Genomic DNA, 21,862 nt, shown 5'->3' with positions numbered 1-21,862 from the left:
AATATATTCTGATATATATTGATGTTTCATTTTTCATATATATCAAAGAGATGATGCAACAAATACAGAATATTACTTCCACACTAAATTTTATGAGACACAACTGGCTGTCAAACACATACTGAGCTACACATAACACAGTCAACATATAAGATACACATATGTATTTTCTCAGACACTTTTTGAGTCTAAAAAGATGCACAACTTACATAAATTTAGTAGTACACCAAAATGACAATAGTCATATCACACTGTTCATATGTTACACTTGCTATAGTTTACTTCCACGTTGCAATAAACCAAGAAATAAATATAACCAGGTTGTAATAAACAAAGAAATGTATATCCTGTGGTAGTTAACTTATATAGATATGAAATAATCATGGAAATGTAATTTATGGAAGTGCAAAAAAAAAAACAAACAACAACAACAACAACAAAAATAACGACACTATCACATATATCTAGGGTCTTTAATGACTCTATATACTTTTGGTAACTAAGCAGTTATGAACATTATTATTATAATTATTATTATTTATTTTATTTTTTTGTGCAATTCAGGCATTTTTTCAGTAGTTCACCCAAATGACAATAGACGAATCATACTGTTCATGTGTTACACTTGCTATAGTTTACTTCCACATTGCTTGTTCGTAGAAGTAATGTCAAATGTAAATCAAGTCAATCACTGAAACATCAGCACCACCTTGAGTAAGAAATAGCATGTATAATATGTATGTGCACACGCATATGAAATCCAAAAAATGGATGAGGCACAGGGGGTGAAATGAGGTCCCGGGTCACTGAAGACCCAAGGTAGGCATTAAAGTGTCAATGCAGGTATAGATTTGAAAAAGGGTGTAGATTTTATTTTGGTTGTTAATATGGTAGGGGACACAATCCCCCGTCACCCCTCTAATGTTTACATGAAACCTAACCTACTCATGTAATTGGAGGTTTTATTGTGACAACTTGCCCCACATAGTGTGGCAATGTGCCCAGCAAGAATGGTGAAAATGTTCAGTAGCTTTTTTGTAGTCAAAACGTCAAGGTAAGTGTCTGTGCAGAAACTGACTTTCAAAAATAAACCTATAACCTGAGTAATGTTCACTGGTGTAAAAAGTGTCACATCCAGCCCCAGTCTTCCCTATGTCAACGTAACAGTATGAAATCAGACACAACCACTAGTTTAGATAATATTTTATTGTCCAGTACTGTGGAGATTTGTCCATGTTACAGCTCAATTTACTGCTGGCAAATTCTGCTAGTGGCAACTAGATTTGCATTTCACTAGCAAGCAGACGTACTCACTCATTCACATTCTGTTCTCCTTCCTAAATTACATTCAGTTTGCTTTTACTTTTTAGTCCCAAGCGAATGAGTCATCCGTGCATATTATTCCAAAGAATAATGTGACTTGACTTTTCGGCTAATCTCTTCTTTTTCAACCATCCAATCAATCCCTAATGGATAAAAGTCTCTCCCTACCATTTTTCTCAAAGTCTATCCTGTTGCACTGAAGCAAAATGGGTTGTGAATACCATTTCACATTGTTTTTAAATACCAGGATGCTCTCTCGTCTTTGTATACTATCTCAAAGATTTTTTAGTTTGGCATTGGGAACAGACTTGCTTTTTTAAAAAGATCATCTACATTCTCAATCAGAACTTTCAGCAATTTCAACAGGCTGAGCATTTGGCAGCGTTCTAACATTGTTATCAGTCCATGCGCTATTTACCTAATGCGTTTGCGTGTAATTGGATTACATGATCCCGCTTGTCAGGCCAGGTGTGTAATACATCTATTAAATGACTGGCGTTTTTATGTTACTAAACTGAAAGCTCAGAGACTTTTTTCGCTCTGAGTGATATCAGGTGCTCTCCGCAATGTGTGAGGGGCTGTAAATGTGCACACAGTAATAACTTTCTTCTCTCGTTCTTTTTTCACCTCTTTCTTCGCTGCCTCCACTCTCTCCATCTGCATTTTTATAATTTTTTTTTTTCATTTGCTTTAATTCAGCAGAAACATGTGGACGGATCTGGAATATCTCCAGATATTAGTTGGAGGAGTAAAAACTGAACTTTTCTTTCTTTCAGTCCATTCCATTCGCTGTTGCCAGACTCGGGCAGCTTGTGTTATAGAGCAGGAGGGTCTGCTGGAAATGAATGTAGTTAGTGCGACCTTTGACCCCGAGAGCTGTTGACATGGAAGGCGGCCAAGCAGGGCTCTTACAGGACTCTTTTGTTAATCTCATTCATGCCTCGCCTTTGCAGAAAACTCGGAGGGGTTGTGTGTGTGTGTGTGTGTGTGTGGAGGTTTTGGAGTGGGGCTTGGCAGCTCTACTCAGAGGAATGTGGCCTTTCTCTCTCTCTCTCTCTCTCTCTCTCTCTCTCTCTCTCTTTTCCCTAGGCTTAATCAGAAGAATTGGTGGGCCCACGACCAGCACGACTGCTTTGGGTCGGACTCTGCCCTCTCAGCTCAATCGACACTGACAGATTCCTGGCCTTCGATTGCCAACTGGCAAACAGGAAGAGAGATACGGAGTGATGGAGAAAGAGCGCGCAAGAGTCTCAGAGCAGGTCAGGTCACTGTCCAATGTAGCGAAGTTGTCATAATTTGAGTCCGTTTTGCCAAAATCTGTTTGTCCAATGACCAGCTTTTATACAGAAATTCTTCCAGTTCGCTCATGCTGAGTATAACGCAGACCACCACAGGTCTATGTGGACACTTTAAGATGATCTATAAAAAATTTTCTGTGAAAAAGTATACAGAGTCATATATATGTCATTTGTAGGTTGGTTTAATCTTAAAGTGTAACACTGTGGCTCTGTTGTGCTGAGAAAACATCTCTCTGTTTTTCGAGCATCCCGACACAGCAACACTGACTTGACCAAGGGCATGAGTTTAGGGGCGGGACTATTTGTTTGTACAACCAATAAAAAATGGAGGGAGTGTCCTGGAATCGGTCTGACATTTATTTATTTCAAATGTATAACACCTGCTTTTACATTTTGTTATCTAATGCAATGATATTCAGATATTTTTAAGAGTAGCCGTCCAAAGAAGTTTGGTACCACTGTACATATACTGTAAAAGCAAGAATCAATGTAACTTAGTCACTGACAGTGTTAAAGGTAGACCAGTAGGGTTGATGCCCATCCTGTAAAATATGGGATCGTCCTGTATTTAAAGATGAAATGGCGCATCCTGTATCAAATCAATACCCTAGTGCGACCCCGCGACCACATGCATGGACGTTATATTGATGAATTTTAATCGACTGAATACTGTTCACAAGACTAGACTGTCATTTAAGGGTTAAACTTCTTCCGCACCGAGTCACGTGACAACAACATGACGTTGATTTCCTTGAAGCACTTCTACAGGTGCAGAGCCAACAAAAGTGCCTCTGGTAAGAAACATCTTTACGTTTTTCCATTGAAACCTGTTTGGGTGTACAGAGTAGTGTCTCTAGTTTCGTTTGAAATGCCGCTTTAAAAAAATGCATTCATTTATCGCATTTCACCAAGCTGATAAACATGATGTCCACATATGTGGATTTTGGGACATTATTTCCTCAAAAGTTGAAAAAACATGTTTGTTATTTTGAATAACTTTCATAAAATTAACATATCTGTTGGTCATTTCGCTTCATTTTAATATACATTTTGCTTTATTTTGTTATTGCTGTACAATATGGTTCTATTCATTAACATTAGTAAATGCATTCCTATATTTATTGTGCATAATCACCTTGAGAATCAGTGGTTTCGTCCGGAAACATTTTACTTTCAGAGGCTTTATATGGAGTTAGGATGAAAATAAGATGCATTTCTAACTGTTCTGAGACCAGTGCAGACAGACAGCACACTGGAGGTTAAGTCATTCACTAAATAGGGAGCAAGGGAGCATCCTATAGCATTCACTCTTAAAATCTGATCAAAAGTTCAGTTTCAGGCTGCAGATGTTGTTTGGATCACTCAACATGTTTGACAGACATGTGACAATGATAATCAGTACATAGATTCAGAATTTATAATGTATCATTTTATTTTAACATGGTTGACAGTGATTGGATGATGCTGGACATTACTTTGAATCAGAATTAATTATGCTAATTTCTGATGTAATGTCTGTAACGTCTCAGATACGTCTAAAAAAATAAATCAAATACATGAATAACCATAAAAAAAATTAATAAAAAAAAGAGGGACCATTCCAACAGGGTAAAAGTAAATTTAACTTCAATATTCATTGGAAATTTTGGGGTAATGAACGGTCTGAAAAGTCCACACATAATTGTGCTAAAATTCTGGAAGGGGTATGGTAAGGGCATGAAACACGAAATCGCCTAAGGTTGAAGAAACACCTACTGTACATATGTAACGTAAATTGTATGTGTAAGACACATGGCTGATATTCGTAAGGTTACTGGATTGATCCCTGGAGACTATCACCATTGAGAAAGACACTTAACCTCAGCTGAATCCAGACTGAACCTGTAATTCATTGCATTGTTCGCTAGTTAAAGTCATGGAGACTTATTCCACCAGCTCTGGTTGTGTGGTGTTAATTAAAAACTTTTTTCTGTACCATAGAATAGATACGATATATTTAAGCAAACATATTTTCACTTCAGTTGTGTTCTTAATTTCATTCTTGTACACTATTAAGGGCTCATAATAAGAGCTCTCAGGGTCAGTCATGCAAAATTAACACAAATAGCAAATGCAAACAAACCATAGAGGGAATCGCACAGCCCATTTACTCTCACTGTGTCTTTATTCTTCACCTATAGAGTTATGCAGGTCTCACAGAGTGACGGCACCATGGTTTCACTCTGGTCCAGCTGAGTGAATTAACATGGTCCCAGGCTACAGATTATATAGCACGTTAACCACTGAAAGAGATGTGTAGCGTCCGGGTAAAAATCAATCAAGATTACTTAAGCCATCTCTCAATGGACTACTGTGAATCACCTCAGGGGGTTAAGTACCAGTCCCAGAGCTGAGAGAGAGAGACATTGAGAGAGACAGAGAGAGAAACGAATACGGTACGTGACCTGTGATCATATGTTTGATTACACTTGTGCATACTCGTATCTTCTGTATCTGTGGCTCTGTTTGTGTTAATTATCTTTTTCAATATCAAGTTTCAATATCAGCATGTTTTACACACGATGGGCTTCATTAATGACACGAGCAGAACAAATCTCTTTGTAAATTCTTTTTCTTACGTAAATTGATACTTATAATTGAATGCAAAAATGTACATAAGAATGGTTGAACAAACAATTAACAAATTTATTTTGCTTGTGTTTCACGAATGAGGCGCAATAAATCATTAATACAAATAACAAAAACAAGATATAAAATGTAAAAATAAATATATCAAAATAATATCAAAATAAAATTAAATGATCATGTAAAAAGTTCCAGTAATGGTATTAAAAATAATATTAATTTAATGTCCAGTTGTGTGTTTAATTAATTTAATTTAGGTGCAGTAATAGTAATAAAAATAATGAAAACACTACAAAATAAAATAAAATACCACAATATAAAATGTATAACACATTTAAATTCCAATTATTTCAAAATAAAATAAATTTTAAAAAATGACGGGAAAAGTAATGGTAAAAAAACAAATGATATCATTAGAATTAATATTACATTAATTTTTTTTAATTATTATTTTTTGTAATTTATTATTAAATATTACATTTAAATGTTATTTTATTTTTTTAATGTTATTATTATATTACATTATGGCAGAAAAAGATGCCTGTAATAGTAATAAAAATAATGATAACTATACATTTAAATAAAATAAAAGAAATAGTACAATAAAAATAAAACAACAATATAACATTAAATACATTTAAATTCAAAATTGTTTGAAATAAAACAATGACAGACAAAGGTTGCTAGTATTTATAATTAAAAAAAAATTGATTGTATGAAGTTGTAAAATACAATAAAATATATATATATTTTTTTGTGAATACATCTTTAAAATAAACCTTTTTCTAAATACATATATATTTATTTTTGTAATATGAAGTGATGGACATTAAATAATTGAATAGATAATGTATTGTATTCAGTATATAAAGTAAAGCTTTCAGGCCTCGCCCAACTCTTACCAGAAATTCTGACATCTAAATTATCAATGATTTGTGATGATTCTCTATTATTTGTGTCTTTGGGGACTCGTGTTCACAGGGCAGGTCTAAATCCTTCAGCCGGCTCATCCTTTAAAAAAAAAATACACTACAAAGAGAATGTGTAACTTTGTTAAAATAAAGATGAATAGTCTCACCTTCAAATCAAAGGAATGAATAAATACAGTTTGGAGAGAGAGAAAGCGCCCTCCTCCCCTCCATCAACCTGGCGAGCCGAGTCTGTTGCATGCTGGGACAGGGGAAGTTCCCACAACGGCAGGTTTCGGGCCCTTCTCTTGTGTTGGGCTTGGTGGGGAGGCCTTCACAGTCTGGTCAACACAGCTGGATCCCTCACAAACCTGTCTGACTCTGGATTCAGCTCTTGCTTTAGTGTTCAAGTGGCCAGGTCTCTCTCCTCACTACAGAACCAGCGCACAATAGACCTTTTTTACAGTCCAGGTTTTGGAACGCGGAAGTGAACGATTGCAGGGTAAACTTCAACAGCGGTGAATGGGAGTGAATGGGAGACCCCAGCAAATATTATATTCACTTACCCATTTGCTCCAAGAGCAAAAGACTAAATCCAATAATACATTTGAATGACTTTCAAGAAGAAAAACAAAAAGAGAGCGGTGGATTAAGACAGTAAACTTCAACTTCATTTTTAAAAACTCATATTTAATAGTAGAATTTGTGGTGAAGAACTACACTACCCATGATCCTGAAGAGAAAGATCCACCAATCAGAGAATTGTGGCAAACAAATATTTTGCTATATACTTCAAATATATTGTTTCTATACTTATAATCAACAACTTAAAAATCAATAGTTTTATATTTTTCCATTTTTTTACATTATTGTGATTACATTATTTGCAATGCTTCATGGGATTGTAGTTCATTCCCTCATTAAAGACAGTAAGTACAAGTAGTCTTGTACCTTTTGTCTTTTTGTCTGATTTTCAAATACTTTTTTGCTTCAAATCAAAGTTTGTAATGTTGTGATTCACCTTGGAGCTGGTTGGTTTGGTTCATGGTGCACAACTCTTTTATAAAGGATTTTATGAAAACCCTATGGAAATAAAAAAATAAAGAATGGGAAAAATACTTCCGGAACCAAGACAGCTTAAAAAGTGTTGCATTCTATTGTATTGTCCAGGCCTAGGAAAGGCATGGAAATTTCTATATTGAATAATAATTTTTTTTTTTTTTTTTTAGTTACACATTTAATCACCTAAATATTTCTCTTGGTTATAGCTTGTTTAAAGCTTAGTGTAAATACTTTCTTCTATCTTAGTTTAAATCTGAAGTGTGCCTGTATTTCTGCAGCTTCAACAAACAGAATTGCAAAATATTGACTCTTTTCAAACAGGTTTCCCGAACACTCCCCCCATCCTCCATTGGTCACCAAACAGATAGCCCCACCCCAAACTCACGCCATTGGTTGAGACAATATTGCTGTGTCAGGACACTCAAACAAACAGAGCAATGTTTTGAAAGTGCCACAATGTTTACACTTTACTGAAAAATCCTACTACTAACAGTTTACTTACTGTAGTTTTCTCTGCCTATTAGACTACGAGAATGTATTTGCATATCAAAAAAATTGCACACTTTAGCTTTAATAATGTGCAGAGTCAATAGTTAATTCTGAATAGTGTGACACTGTGACTCTGTGGAACTTACAATACATTGCTCTGTGGCCTGACATGTCAACTTTTGGCTCAGCCAATGGCGTGAGTTTGGGGTGGGCTTACCAGTTTGACTGACTAATGTAAAATGTGTGATAGGGTGCAAGAGATGCTAGGGGTGTTTGAGAAACCTGTTTGAAAACAGTCATTATCATTGCAATTCCATTTGGTGGCACAGAAATTGCACAAATCATATAGAGTTGCAAGAAAACATATGTGAACCCTTTGGAATTACATGCATTTATGTATAAATTTGTCTCCAAATCAGCACAAAGTTCTCAACACAAAAAAAGTGTTGGCCATAAAGGCGTTAGCGACTGGACTACTTGAGTTAAGGTGGCCTGCTCAGTTCCTTCTTGTGACTTTTCCTCTGCACTTCTGCAAGCCAGTACCTTACTCTCAGGTACATGTAAACACTCCTGACCCAGCACACTCCAGTTCACTCATTTCAAGAGCAGCTGAACTCTCTCCCATGCACCCACTCACACATACACCACTCACACACACCTACACTCATTGTAACTGTTTGCTGTGGAAATTGTGTTTGTTTGATTTATTGGATTGTTTAATTGTTTGGTTTTGTTGGCCATTGTTTAGAATAAATGTGTTAATGAGTTGAATTACAGACACTGGTGTCCCTTAATGGTCATTCACGAGTTTGTGTGCCCCTATAATCTTTGCATGAATGGTAATACTGGTTTGGATTGCTGTCCGCAATGAAGGAGCTCGAGGAGGCGACTCTAAACTAGTAAGGATGGAGATGGTAGTCTGGGACGAGGAGTAGGTGAGGAGGTGGGGTGCTGGGAGAGCTTACGTTATGACGAGGTAAGTGGTCGCTTTTATATACTGGTAATTAATTGGAAGATTAGATATGCGTGCTCCTCACGAACTTACGTTCTCTATTTGTTTTATAGAGATTTCTTTTAAGTGACAATTCCCCAGAACTCAACCAATGTCACTTTCATCGCTGTGACTGGTGGTTGTTTAGAGCTATCCTGGCAAAAAGATTTATTTTGACAGGCCAAATCCTGTCTGGCGCCCGAAAAAGTTTAAAAATGACTTTTAATAACCCTCTCTTGAGTATGCCACTGTTACAGATTGGCGCCCAAACAGGGACATGAGGTGACTTGAACAGTTGATTTTGTGATTGTTAACCCCCGAAAACTTAAGGTGTTTGTGGATTGCGTTGAATAAACGAAACTAAATGTATTGAGAAACTGCGAACTAAAACACTAAAACTTTGTGCTTGTGATTTTATTTTGTGGAAAAGTGTTTATAATATGTGGGAAGAGTTTGTGTTTAAACTCTGTGAACCTTGAAAAAAAAAAAAAAAAAAAACTTGTCAGTCGAATCTTTTTGTAAACCCATGATATTGAACTGATGGAATGATTGTGGTAATTGAGTGTTAGCTTCCAGGTACAAAACAATTAAGTTAATGGAATTGTAACCTATTAATTGAAAACCAGTTGGGACAGACCGTGTAGACTTGGTTTAAAAATGTGTGGTCGGGAAAAGTGTGCCGATTGAGTATTTGTAAAATATTGTAATTTGTTGATTTTTGTAACCCGGCAACCAGTTCGTATTTGATTGCCCCAAATACGAACACACATTGCAATTTGGTAATTCACTCATTTACTAACATCTTACACAACATTTTACATACCAGATTAATTTACATTCCCCACCACCCTAATCCACTTTTGTGGAAATTGAGGCTCTGGACATTTCAGCTCCAGTCTAGCCACCTGTACAATGACCTCTGATTCCTCCAGGACATCCTCCTCATGTCCCCGCCTTCTATGACACCTCTACTCAGCTCAGCCCCACCTATCCAGGAACCCATGAGCGAATTACATCCTCAGCTCTAGCTGGCAGAACTCCTGTGCAAACCCTCACCTGGGCACCAGAACCAGACCACATGCAAATCTGCACTTCATCTGAAGTTTCACCTCCCTCTTCAGTGGCACAGCATGACCTGTCCAGCATCTTTCCAACTTCTGGAAGGGAAATACATCATCGTACTGCTCAAGTAAAAGGGAACTGGTATAACATGTTTGAATTCATGAAAAAAAACAGGAGAGGACAGTTAACGAACTGACCCAGGAACTGAAAACAACTTCTTCCCACCACAAGAGCCAGACCGCCAATCTTACTGCCAAAATGGAGGATAACAAGCATCAGGTTTTCACCCTATTAACTGCAGCCAAGCAACAAGAGGAGTCTGATGTGGATCAACTGACTAAAGCCATGAGAATTATGATTTCAGAGGAACTTCAAAAAGTTCCTGGTGGGAAATCGGACGTTCCACCATAACCACATGGAATGAGTTTGAGTATGCATTCCTCTCTGTTTTTCTTTCCGATGATTATGAAGATGAACTGGCCGAATGCATCTGTACTAGAACTCAGGGAGAGAAAGAATCTATTAGAGACTTCGCATTCACCTACAGAGCTCTCTGTAAAAGATGGAAGCCAGACGTAATGGAGAGTGAGATGGTAAAAATTATCCTTAAGAATATCAAGCCTTACCTTGCCAGCCAGTTGCGTAGTTGGGTGAACACCGTGGAGGAACTGGTCAAACTGGGACATCAGCTAGAGAAGGATTATAAGCAACAGCTTCGATATGAAGGTCGAACAGGCCCTAAGCATCAATCCATGTCCCAAAGACCCTCATCTAACTGACCTGCTGATAAATCCCCAGTTCAGTGTTGGAGATGTAGAGGACATAATCCACCAGGCAACTGCCCTCACTCTCTGTACTTGGCATTCTGATGTCCTACAACACCATATTTACACCACCTGCCATATCACCTGTCCCCTATAAAACATACTGCAGTGGGAGAACAGCTTGTGGAGATGCTGAAGGAAGGAATCGTGGAACCATCTCACTCTGGTTGGGCCTCACCTGTTGTACCAAAAAATATGGAAGCCTCAGATTCTGTGTTCACTACCGTAAGGTTAATGCTATTACAGAGAGTGATGCCTACCCTCTCCCGAACATCACGGAAATCCTGGAATCACTCTCAGCGGCAGCCATCTTTTCCACCTTTGACCTCAACAGTGGTTACTGGGAGGTGACCATGGATCTCGACAGCAAATCAAAGACTGCTTTAATCACTCCAGCAGGTCTATACCACTTTAATGTCATGCCATTTGGGTTAAAAAAAAAACACCCCAGCTACATTCCAGAGGCTGATGGAAAAGGTTCTAGGAGAGTTAAGGCGAAACATATACTTTGTCTATATCGAAGACATAATCATCTACTCACCCTCTATAGCTCAGCACTTCTACGACCTCCAGACTGTTCTCCACAGGTTAGAAACTGCTGGTCTGACCATTAACCTAAAAAAGAGTAAGTTCTGTCTTCAAGAAATCACGTGCCTAGGACATGTTGTGAGCATCAAAAGCATTTCAGCCGTAAGTAAGATTAAGGCCATTCGTTCCTACCCTGTGCCTAGTAACTTGAAAGAGGTTCAGCGCTTTCTCAGATTAGGTGGGTGGTACCACCAGTTTGTTCCAAACTTTTCCAGGATCACTGAGCCCCTCAATTCACTGAAAAAAGGGGCATTTGTTTCAATGGTCAACACAGTGCCAACAAGCATTTGAACAGTTGAAATCATGCCTCACATCACCTCCCATCCTTGGCCATCCTGATCTCCAACTCCCCTTCACCATGTATATGGACACTAGCGACATTGGTTATGGGTGCCATTTTGACACAGTGAAAAGATCCTGGCATGGAGGAAAAAGAGTGCCTTGCAGTCATATGGGCCCTGGAAAAGTGGCAGCATTACCTGGAGCACAAGCTCTTCACAGTTGTCACCGATCATTCTGCACTGCAATGGGTCATGAGCTCCATCAAAACCACCAGCCGCCTCATCCGGTGGGTCCTGTGACTGCAAAAATTTGATTTCGTCATTGAGTACCGTAAGGGAAAGCTAAATGTGGCACCTTTTGCTTTGTCTCGGACTCCCATCAAATCAGGTTGCAACCTGTACTCCAGCCAAAAGGAGGATCCAGAACTTCCTGTATCAGATATTGTCATTTGGGAAGAACAGCACAAAGACCCTGAAATTACAAAACTATTTCAAGTAGTGGAAGAGAATCATGACCACCTGATAGATCAATACGAGTTATGTGGAAAATGGAGTGTTACCCCTAAGTTAACCACAGCATACCACCCACAAACAAATATGACTGAAAGAGTAAATCGGACCCTCAAAGACATGATTGCAGCCTATGTGGATGACAACCACAATAAATAGGACCAGTTTCTGCCATAATTATGGTTTTCCATAAATTCAGCAGTCCAAGAGACCATTGGGATGTCCCCAGCAGAAATCCAGCATGGGAGGAAACTGCAAGGGCCGAAGGATAAGATACTTCATGGTCAAAATCTCACTCCAGATATTGCCTCTAAACCAACTGCAATCTCAAGCCAAGGAATGCAGCAAGAAAGCCCAGATGAGACAGCTGAGAAACTACAACAAAAACAGGCAAGACGTTACATTTAAAACAAGGATTGGGTATGTTACAAAACTTCCCACAGTCTAGTGTGCAACATAAGTTTAGTGCAAAGCTAGCACCAAAGTGGAAGGGGCCTTAACGTATTCTGAAGTAGCTAGGACTGCTGAACTATCAGATAGTGCTGGAAGCCACCAGGGAGGATGTCCGTACAGCTCACATGTGCAACCTAAAACTGTGCTTTCCAACAGCTGACGAGTTGGAGTTGCAAGAGAAGAAAAAACTCCTGGAAATATTTCAAGAATCCTCAGATGAGGGTGAGGAGTTCCTAGGATTTGAATCTTTAATTACTTCCAACAATCATGGGTTGTTGTTTTCTTCTTTGGGGGGAGAGTGTGGCGGTACGGCCACTTTAACATTTCAATTTTTCTTTAACATTTCCCTTTAACGTTCCTTTTTACCAATACATTGACAAAATGGGAGGAGTTAGTCAATTAAAAGAAAATGGTGGAAAGGGATATAAAGGAGAGGTCGATTGCACCAGGAGGGAGATCTCATGTCACAAGTGCATTGCAGTTCACGTTAGAGGGCTTACAAAGGAGAGGAGCGAGAACTACGGGTTACCGTGGTGTTTCCTGTCTGCTTGACTCTTCCGTGCATGCTGACTGGCGCTTTGCTCAGTCCGGGAAGTGGTGCCTCGCACTTTCAAGTACCGGCTGCATTGTTAGCTGTCCAAAGGTGAGTGCAAGGCTAGTTATAGGTACAGCCTTGAGCACCACCGAGGACCCAGGACACTCCTCAGCAACCTTTCTTCTTGTCAATCTTGGTCAGTGGCTCAACGCATACAAACATTCTAACACATGCTCTCAGTCACCCACACACCATTCACATCTGCACATTTTGCTGTGCACATGTTGTTTGAGATCGCTCGTTGTATGTAGCGAAGTTCACTAATTTGGTGCAATATTGAACTTTTATTTTTTTTATTTTTTTCCCTAATGCTTCTAATTGCTTATTTAATATGCTCTTTATGCAAGTATATTTATGGAGTAAATGTGGACATGTGAATCTGCTGTTGTGGAAACCCTGTTACCTTAAAGCGGGACCAGTATCTGCACGGATTCACCACGTATGTTTTTGTTTGGATGTTTAAAAGAAAAAAGAAAAAAAAAAAAAAAGAAGAAATATTTGGGACTGAAACCTTTATGTTTAGTGTTTATTCTTTTAAACAAATACAAGTTTGAAACTAATATAATTGTGTGGACTTTATTAAAATAAATACCTTTAAGACAATTAAAGTGCTGTGGTTATAAAAGAAAACGCTGTTCCTTTATGGAACAGTTGGATATCCAGGGTTAAATCTTAATTTCTGACAGGCTTAAACCTGTCTGGTGCCCGAAAAAAAAGATTTTCATTTTATTTCATTTACAACACAAGACATCCTAATAATATGGCTGAACTGAAGCAGTTCTGTAGGAAGAATGAACATTGTGCAGGTCTAATCCGCAGCTACAGAAAATGCTTGGTTGAGGTTATTGCTGCCAAAGAAGAATTGACCAGTTATTAAATCCAAGGGTTCACTTACTTTTTCCACAGCACTGTGAATGTTTAATGGGATGTGTTCAATAAAGATATGAAAGATTATAATTGTTTGTGTGTTGTTAGCTTAAGCACATTGTGTTTGTCTATACTTGTGACTTTGATGAAGATGAGATCACATTTTATGAACAATTAATGCACACATGCTAATTCCAAAGGGTTCACATACTTTTTCCTGTATCTGCTTGGATTTAAAGGCTTTTTTCTTATCTGGACTGGACAAACGCTCTTCCAGCATTTCCTCTTCTTTGTGCGCGGCTGTAGTCTAATGGCCAGTGTTGGTCCGGTGGTCTGCTCTTGGTTAGCGCAGGGTCTGTGATTTACCTGCTGTCCCTCTCGCTGTAATGTCTTCCATCTGTTTGACAACAGCTCTGAGACACGCTCCACAACAGCACACTGACTCAAAACAAGACATGAGTGTCACAGGAGGACATGAAGCAACCGAACTGATATCCATAAAGCCTGTGTCCATGTCTTCTAATATTGCAGCTGATATCCTGCATGTTCAAATGATCAAACTTGTTGCAGAGTTGCATTATTCAAATATTAAGGTTGAGGTTGAAGTCAACATGAAACAACATTTGCAATGCAATACAATAGAACAGAATGACATGCACGTGTGAATCTTGCACAATAAAATCAGGGATAATTTTGATTTCATGTTCTCTTTAAATCTATATCTATATATCTATATCTATATCTATCTATCTAGATATATATATATATATATATATATATATATGTGTGTGTGTGTGTGTGTGTGTGTGTGTGTGTGATGACAAAAGCTGATTATTTTTCTTTTCTTTGATTAAATTGAATTGATATAGACTGGTCAGATGAGTGATATGTCAGTCTATCCCAATCTAACGTATTTATTTTTTCAGTGACAATAAAGTTTCCACCAGTGTTTAAATTAATTGTGTTTTGTTATTAATTTTGTGTAATTGTCATTGCAGTCAAACACCTGCTGTTCTCACAAGTAAAAGGGTGACCTTTGACCTGTGAAAGCAATAATGGTTACATGCATGCTGCCCACCGATCAGCTGTTTGCAGGGTGACCTTTGACCTTTAGGGCCTGTACTGCTATATTACTTTTATTCACATATAGACTGGTGTTGTGATTGATAGCAAAGGTGGACTGATGTAGTGAACTGAAATACCAAAGACACATTTCCAGAATTTTAGACTGAATTTGAGAGCTTTCAAACCCACTGACAGTGGTAACTCACTAGAATATTGTGTTACTCCTTAAGAAAGTAACTTCATTAATGACTTCAAAACGAATAATGGATTCAACTGAATAATGTAAAAAAATATTCGTATGACTGATTATCCAACAGGCACAAGAATAAAGAGACATTTTAAATAAACATATACAAAAATTACAAAGAATTTATGAATATGTGCAGCCAATATTTCCAAAATGTAAACATTATGAATGAAAATGTGCACGGTGTGATTTCAGATCGGATGGGCGTGGTCTCGACTCCGTTTGCAGTCTCTGTTAATTGTGTGTGTCTGGAGATTATTTACATTTACGCATTTGGCAGACACTTTTATCCAAAGCGACTTACAGTGTACTTATTACAGGGACAATCCCCCTGGAACAACCTGGAGTTAAGTGCCTTGCTCAAGGACACAATGGTGATGGCTGTGGGGATCAAACCAGCAACTTCATGATTACCAGTTATGTGCTTTAGCCCACTACACCACCACCACTCCACCACGCTTATCAAGTGTAGCATTAAGATACGACATCATATACACTTTCCACTTCTTGAAATGTCTATGTTAATGTATCACACAATTCACATGTGATTCCCATGTGATTCCCATAGCCTAAACCTGAGCGCGATGTTAAATTCCTGACCTGTAGTGATGATTTCACGCCAGAGCCCATCTATCCATTTTTTAAAGTTGGCCACATTTATGTCCATATTAGCGATTTAGGAAATTATCTGGTTAAGACTTCATTCTGAAAAAAAAAAAAAAGTAAAAATGCTCCATAAAGTATTCATTTATTAGGAATATTCCTCCTTATGCAAAATGAAGAAACTGAAACATGCCCCGTCTTTTTTTCTTCTTCTTTAAACTGTGCTACCTCTGGTAAGGTGCTATATAAATCATTATTATTATTATTATTATTATTTAACTAAATAATGGTGTCTTATCGTAAAAATTCTTGATAGATTGGCGGGACTTTCACCTGTTTGTAGGTTATATGTATTTTATTTTTATTTATTTTATGTTTAAATTTGTATTCATTATTCACTGCAAAATGTGTGCTTGACATTTCCCATTTTGCTTGACACCTCCTGCCTCCAGAATAATATTGTTCTACATGCACAGACAAATGAAAATTTGGTTTCATGCAGATATTAATATCAGAAATACCAGGAGAAACCACAGTTAACAACATATTCCACAGTTGATGTAGCCTACAAATTCAGCTTCATCTGGTAAGAAAAAAAAAAAGAGTAAATTAATATTTTTAAATAATAGTTGTATAATAATAATAATAATAATAATAATAATTATTATTATTATTATTATTAGGCTATTAATATGAAAAGGCATGTACAAGGCACATTTTATTAATAGAAACTATAAATGTGAGAGTAACATTAAAAATTTGGCATTTCATTTAGTTTTGAGACACTTCTGGTTTAAGATCCGCCCACACCCGGTTCTAGCTGAATACAGAGACAGATACAGATCATTTTTTCAATGAACAGATACAGATACAAATACAGATAATGGCTTCGCTGCACACCCCTACCATCGACAACGTAAGAGACAACTTGAGATTTTTTTCAGAAGTCAGGATAAAATTCAGTGGGGAATGCCAACCTAACACGTTCAAGGAATAAGTCTGATTAATAAATTAATATTTTTCAATTAAAGGAATAGTTCACCCAAAAATGAAAATGTGCTGATATTTTACTCACCCTCAGGCCATCCAAGATGTATCTGAGTTTCTTTCTTCATCAAAACAGAATTTAAGACTTTTAGGATTTCATTTCAGGCCTCCTCCTCTAAACAATGCAAGTGAATGTCCTCCATTTTTTGACGGTCCAAAATGCATATTTAGGGTGCATCAAAATAATCCACATGACAAATAAATTTCTTCTGAACGCAAACGAATTATTATTTTTAGAAACAAAACAATACTTATATACTTTTTAACTACAAATGTTCACTTCCGTACATCTCTGTGATGCGTGCTCATGAGAGGGATGGCATAGCTCGTTGGTAAGGTCACACGTCACGTGGAGGAGGAGGCAGGAAGCGCGTCATTGTTTACAAGAGGAGCGCTGTACAAATGTTTAATTGTCTTTGCTGTAGATTTGTATTTGTTTAAGTGTATTGTTCAAAATGATCATTTGGCGTGTGTATCCTGGATACTTCAACCTTTAGAAACCCCAAAGAAAATGCACGCTGGGAAAAATATTAACTTTTCATCAACTACATGATCATGAGCGATTGAAGCTCTGGCTTATCACGTTGAACCTGGATATCAGTACACCCCTACATTCTCTCAAATATTGGAGGGTGTGCAGTGAACATTTTACCCCTGAGGATTTCAGACCATCGAAAGAAACAAAGGGTCGATATCTGAATTCATCGGCTGTGCCTGTGCTGTTTTTCCAGCAAACTCAGGTATGTGTGAAAACTTTGTCATTATCACGCCTCCCTCAGGCTCTGTACCTCCCTTAGAGCTCCGTTCATCACCTGATTTCTAATTCACCGCACCTGCACTCAATTCACTCGCTCATCGCTGCCAGCATAAATAACTCACCTTCACTCCACTTCACTGTCAAGTCTCACACAAAAGACTTGCAGTGTTTATTTACCTGTCTGTATTTGCTCTTGATCTTTGTCGATATCTGTTTAGTGTTTACCCTGATGTTTCGCTTGTTACCTCTTCTTCAGTTTGTGAAACTTCTCTTCTGTGTGATATCACCTGTACCATTGATCCCACTGTGTAAACCCTGTATATCCTGTGAATCTCAGTAAATGCTCTCGCACTTGTTTTCACTAACTACAAATTGTGTGGCTTGAATTCCTGACAGTCATATAGCCTATATATTTCTGCTAAAGCAAAAGCACAAGTAGATAACGCAACGGCATTGCTCCGAAATAAAGGATGGTTATTTAATGCAGTAATGTTTTTTTTATTATTATTTGGAAATCATTTTTTATTTTATTTGTTTTGAAATTGTTTTGGACTGTTTTGGTTTGTGAACGGCGCTTGGTCTGTGGTCTGTGCAAGTTTCTCTTGTAAACAATGACGCTCTTCCTGACTCCTCCTCCACGTGACACGTGACCTTACCAACGAGCTTACATCATCCCTCTCATGAGCGCGCATCACAGAGATGTACGGAAGCGAACATTTGTATTTAAAAAGTATATAAGTGTTGTTTTGTTTCTCAAAATAATCAATCGTTTGGGTTCAGAAGAACTTTATTTGTCGACTGGTATCATGTGGATTATTTTGATGCACCCTAAATATGCATTTTGGACCGTCAAAAAATGGAGGACATTCACTCGCACTGTTTAAAGGAGGAGGCCTGAAATGAAATCCTGAAAGTCTTAAATTCTGTTTTGATGAAGAAAGAAACTCAGATACATCTTGGATGGCCTGAGGGTGAGTAAATTATCAGCAAATTTTCATTTTTGGGTGAACTATTCCTTTGTAGTATGTTGCTCACAGCCGCTGATCCAGAGTCAGCTTATCTAATCCCATTCTCCTAATTACGGGGAGCTCTAACATGGAGTAGTTTGGCAGCATAACTCAGTGAATTGAGTGAGTATTTCACCCTGTGTATCATGTTCATGTCCAGTGGAAGGCTAGTCTTATAATCCCTCAGCCTAAATGCATTTACTGATTTTTTAATGCAGCTTACATTTACACCTGAATCAATCGCATTTTACTCAACCGAATGTTGAATGTTAAATGCTATAAAGCGGAGCAGTTTGGATGCAAACTGACAGAAGTAGTTACAGGCGCTTTAAAACAAAGCAATTTGGATGCACAAAAAGTCAGTGATCATCCCACGTTGTATGTAACTGTATAATCATGCCATGGTCACGGGAAGATTATGCCTGTGCTATATTATACCACGAAAATGTGTGTTTACACACTTTTAAATGCAGCTTACATGAATCAATCGCAAGAATCAAAGTTTCACTTACTTGAATGTTAAATTTTTGTCAAAATGTTGCCTTATGAGGACACATTTTTTTAACTCTTGCTGTAATTGTCATGACAATGGCAAAGTTTATGACGGCTGCTCATGTAAGCTCCAGTGCACACAAAAATCAGCTGCTGCAAATGATGAGTACAACTGGATAACACTGAAGCATTCAGATTTACATTCATTTACCAGCAACATTTTGCAGTTAAAAGAAGACTTGTGTGCTGATAAGCATGGCCTCTACATACATGTTAGTTCATCATAAATAGTTCAAAAGCTCTTTCTGATTGTTGCTAAATAGACACAGACTGTGAATATTCAGAAAGTATTTATAAATATTTATAAATAATGAAGCTGGGTAAACAATCTATTACAAGAAATCACTTTTGTCTTGTTTTCCAGTAAAAATATCTAAACATACTTAAAACAATATACCGTATATTTACTGAAGTAGGACTTTACTGTTAAAACAAGGAAAAAATATTAACCAATGAAGTGAGAAACTTAATTCAGAGGGAAGTTTATTTTTCGTAGCCCTCTAGTAAATAATGAATGTTTGATGTTTATTAGATTTCTTTAAATAATTTTGCTTCCCAAGTAAATGTATCTTGTTTTAAAGATACAGTTGAAGTCATAAGTTTAAGTACATCTTAGCCAAATACATTTAAACTCAGTTTTTCACAATTCCTGACATGTAATCGTAGAAGACATTCCCTGTCTTAGGTCAGTTAGGATCACTACTTTATTTTAAGAACGTGAAATGTCAGAATAATAGTAGAGAGAATTATTTATTTCAGCTTTTACTTCTTTCATCACATTCCCAGTGGGTCAGAAGTTTACATACACTTTGTTAGTATTTGGTAGCTTTGCCCCTACATTCTTTGTACTTGGGTCAAACGTTTTCGGTATCCTTCCACAAGCTTCTCACAATAATTTGCTGGAATTTTGGCGCATTCCTCCAGACAGAACTGGTGTATCTGAGTCAGGTTTGTAGGCCTCCTTGCTTGTACACACTTTTTCAGTTCTGCCCACAAATTTTCTATCGGATTGAGGTCAGGGATTTGTGATGGCCACTCCAATACCTTGACTTTGTTGTCCTTAAGCCATTTTGCCACAACTTTGAAGGTATGCTTGGGGTCATTGTCCATTTGGAAGACCCATTTGTGACCAAGCTTTAACTTCCTGGCTGATGTCTTGAGATGTTACTTCAACATATCCACGTAATTTTCCTTCCTCATGATGCCATCTATTTTATGAATTGCACCAGCCCCTCTTGCAGCAAAGCACCCCCACAACATGATGCTGCCACCCCCATGCTTCACGGTTGGGATGGTGTTCTTCGGCTTGCAAGCCTCACCCTTTTTCCTCCAAACATAATGATGGTCATTATGGCCAAACAGTTAAATTTTTGTTTCATCAGACCAGAGGAAATTTCTCCAAAAAGTAAGATCTTTATCCCCATGTGCACTTGCAAACTGTATTCTGGCTTTTTTTTTTTTTTTTTTTTTTATGGCGGTTTTGGAGCACTGGCTTTTTCCTTGCTGAGCAGCCTTTCAGGTTATGTCGATATAGGACTCGTTTTACTGTGGATATAGATACTTGTCTACCTGTTTCCTCCAGCATCTTCACAAAGTCCTTTGCTGTTGTTCTTGGATTGATTTTCACTTTTTGCACTAAACTATGTACATCTCTAGGAGACCGAATGCATCTCCATCCTGAGCGGTATGATGGCTGCGTGGTCCCATGGTGTTTATACTTGCGTACTATTGTTTGTACAGATGAACGTGGTACCTTCAGGTGCTTGGAAATTAATAAAGGGTGAACCAGACTTGTGGAGTTCCACAATTTCTTTTCTGAGGTCTTGGCTGATTTCTTTTGATTTTCCCATGATGTCAAGCAAAGATTTTTCTTTGCAAAAATGTTCTGGAATTTTCCAAGCTGCTTAAAGGCACAGTTAACTTAGTGTATGTAAACTTCTGACTCACTGGAATTGTGATATAGTCAATTAAAAGTGAAACAATCTGTCTGTAAACAATTGTTGGAAAAATTACTTGTGTCATGCACAAAGTAGATGTCCTAAACGACTTGCCAAAACTATAGTTTGCTAATGTGAAATCTGTGGAGTGGTTAAAAAATGAGTTTTAATGACTTCAACCTAAGTGTATGTAAATTCTGTAAGCAAACAACTGTATGCTTACTGGAAAACAAGACAAAAATACAGAGTAAGATAATGATTCATCTTAATATCAGCATTTGTCTGTTATTTTGACAACATAAAAATAAACAGTTAAACACAAATTTTGTGGTTAAATTGACAATATATAATTTGTGTGTGTGTGTGTGTGTGTGTGTGTATATATATATAATTATTATTAACACATTTATATTTTTATAATTATTATTTTACATTATTATAATTCATACAATTATGATAATAATGATTATTATTATTTTATAATAATGATGATAATAGTAATATAATATAATAATATAATTTCATATTTTATTTTTATTCATGAATGTGGAATAACTCGGACATTGATTGCATAACTTAGACCATAGAATGACCCTTATTTAGTCAATGACAGCAGATTACTGCATTTTGTATTTTAATAATACATAATACTGTATTATTCTAAAAAAAAAAAAAAAGAAAATTATAATATAATTCAAAAGCTGTTGAATTGATCTTTGCATCATGGAAATAATCATCATGAAAAGTACTGACAAGATTAATGTGTTTGCA

The sequence above is a fragment of the Myxocyprinus asiaticus genome, chromosome 24, assembly GCF_019703515.2.
Source record: "Myxocyprinus asiaticus isolate MX2 ecotype Aquarium Trade chromosome 24, UBuf_Myxa_2, whole genome shotgun sequence".
NCBI lineage: Eukaryota > Metazoa > Chordata > Actinopteri > Cypriniformes > Catostomidae > Myxocyprinus > Myxocyprinus asiaticus.
The sequence above is the reverse complement of the archived record's forward strand: the minus strand, read 5'-3'. Positions refer to the sequence as shown.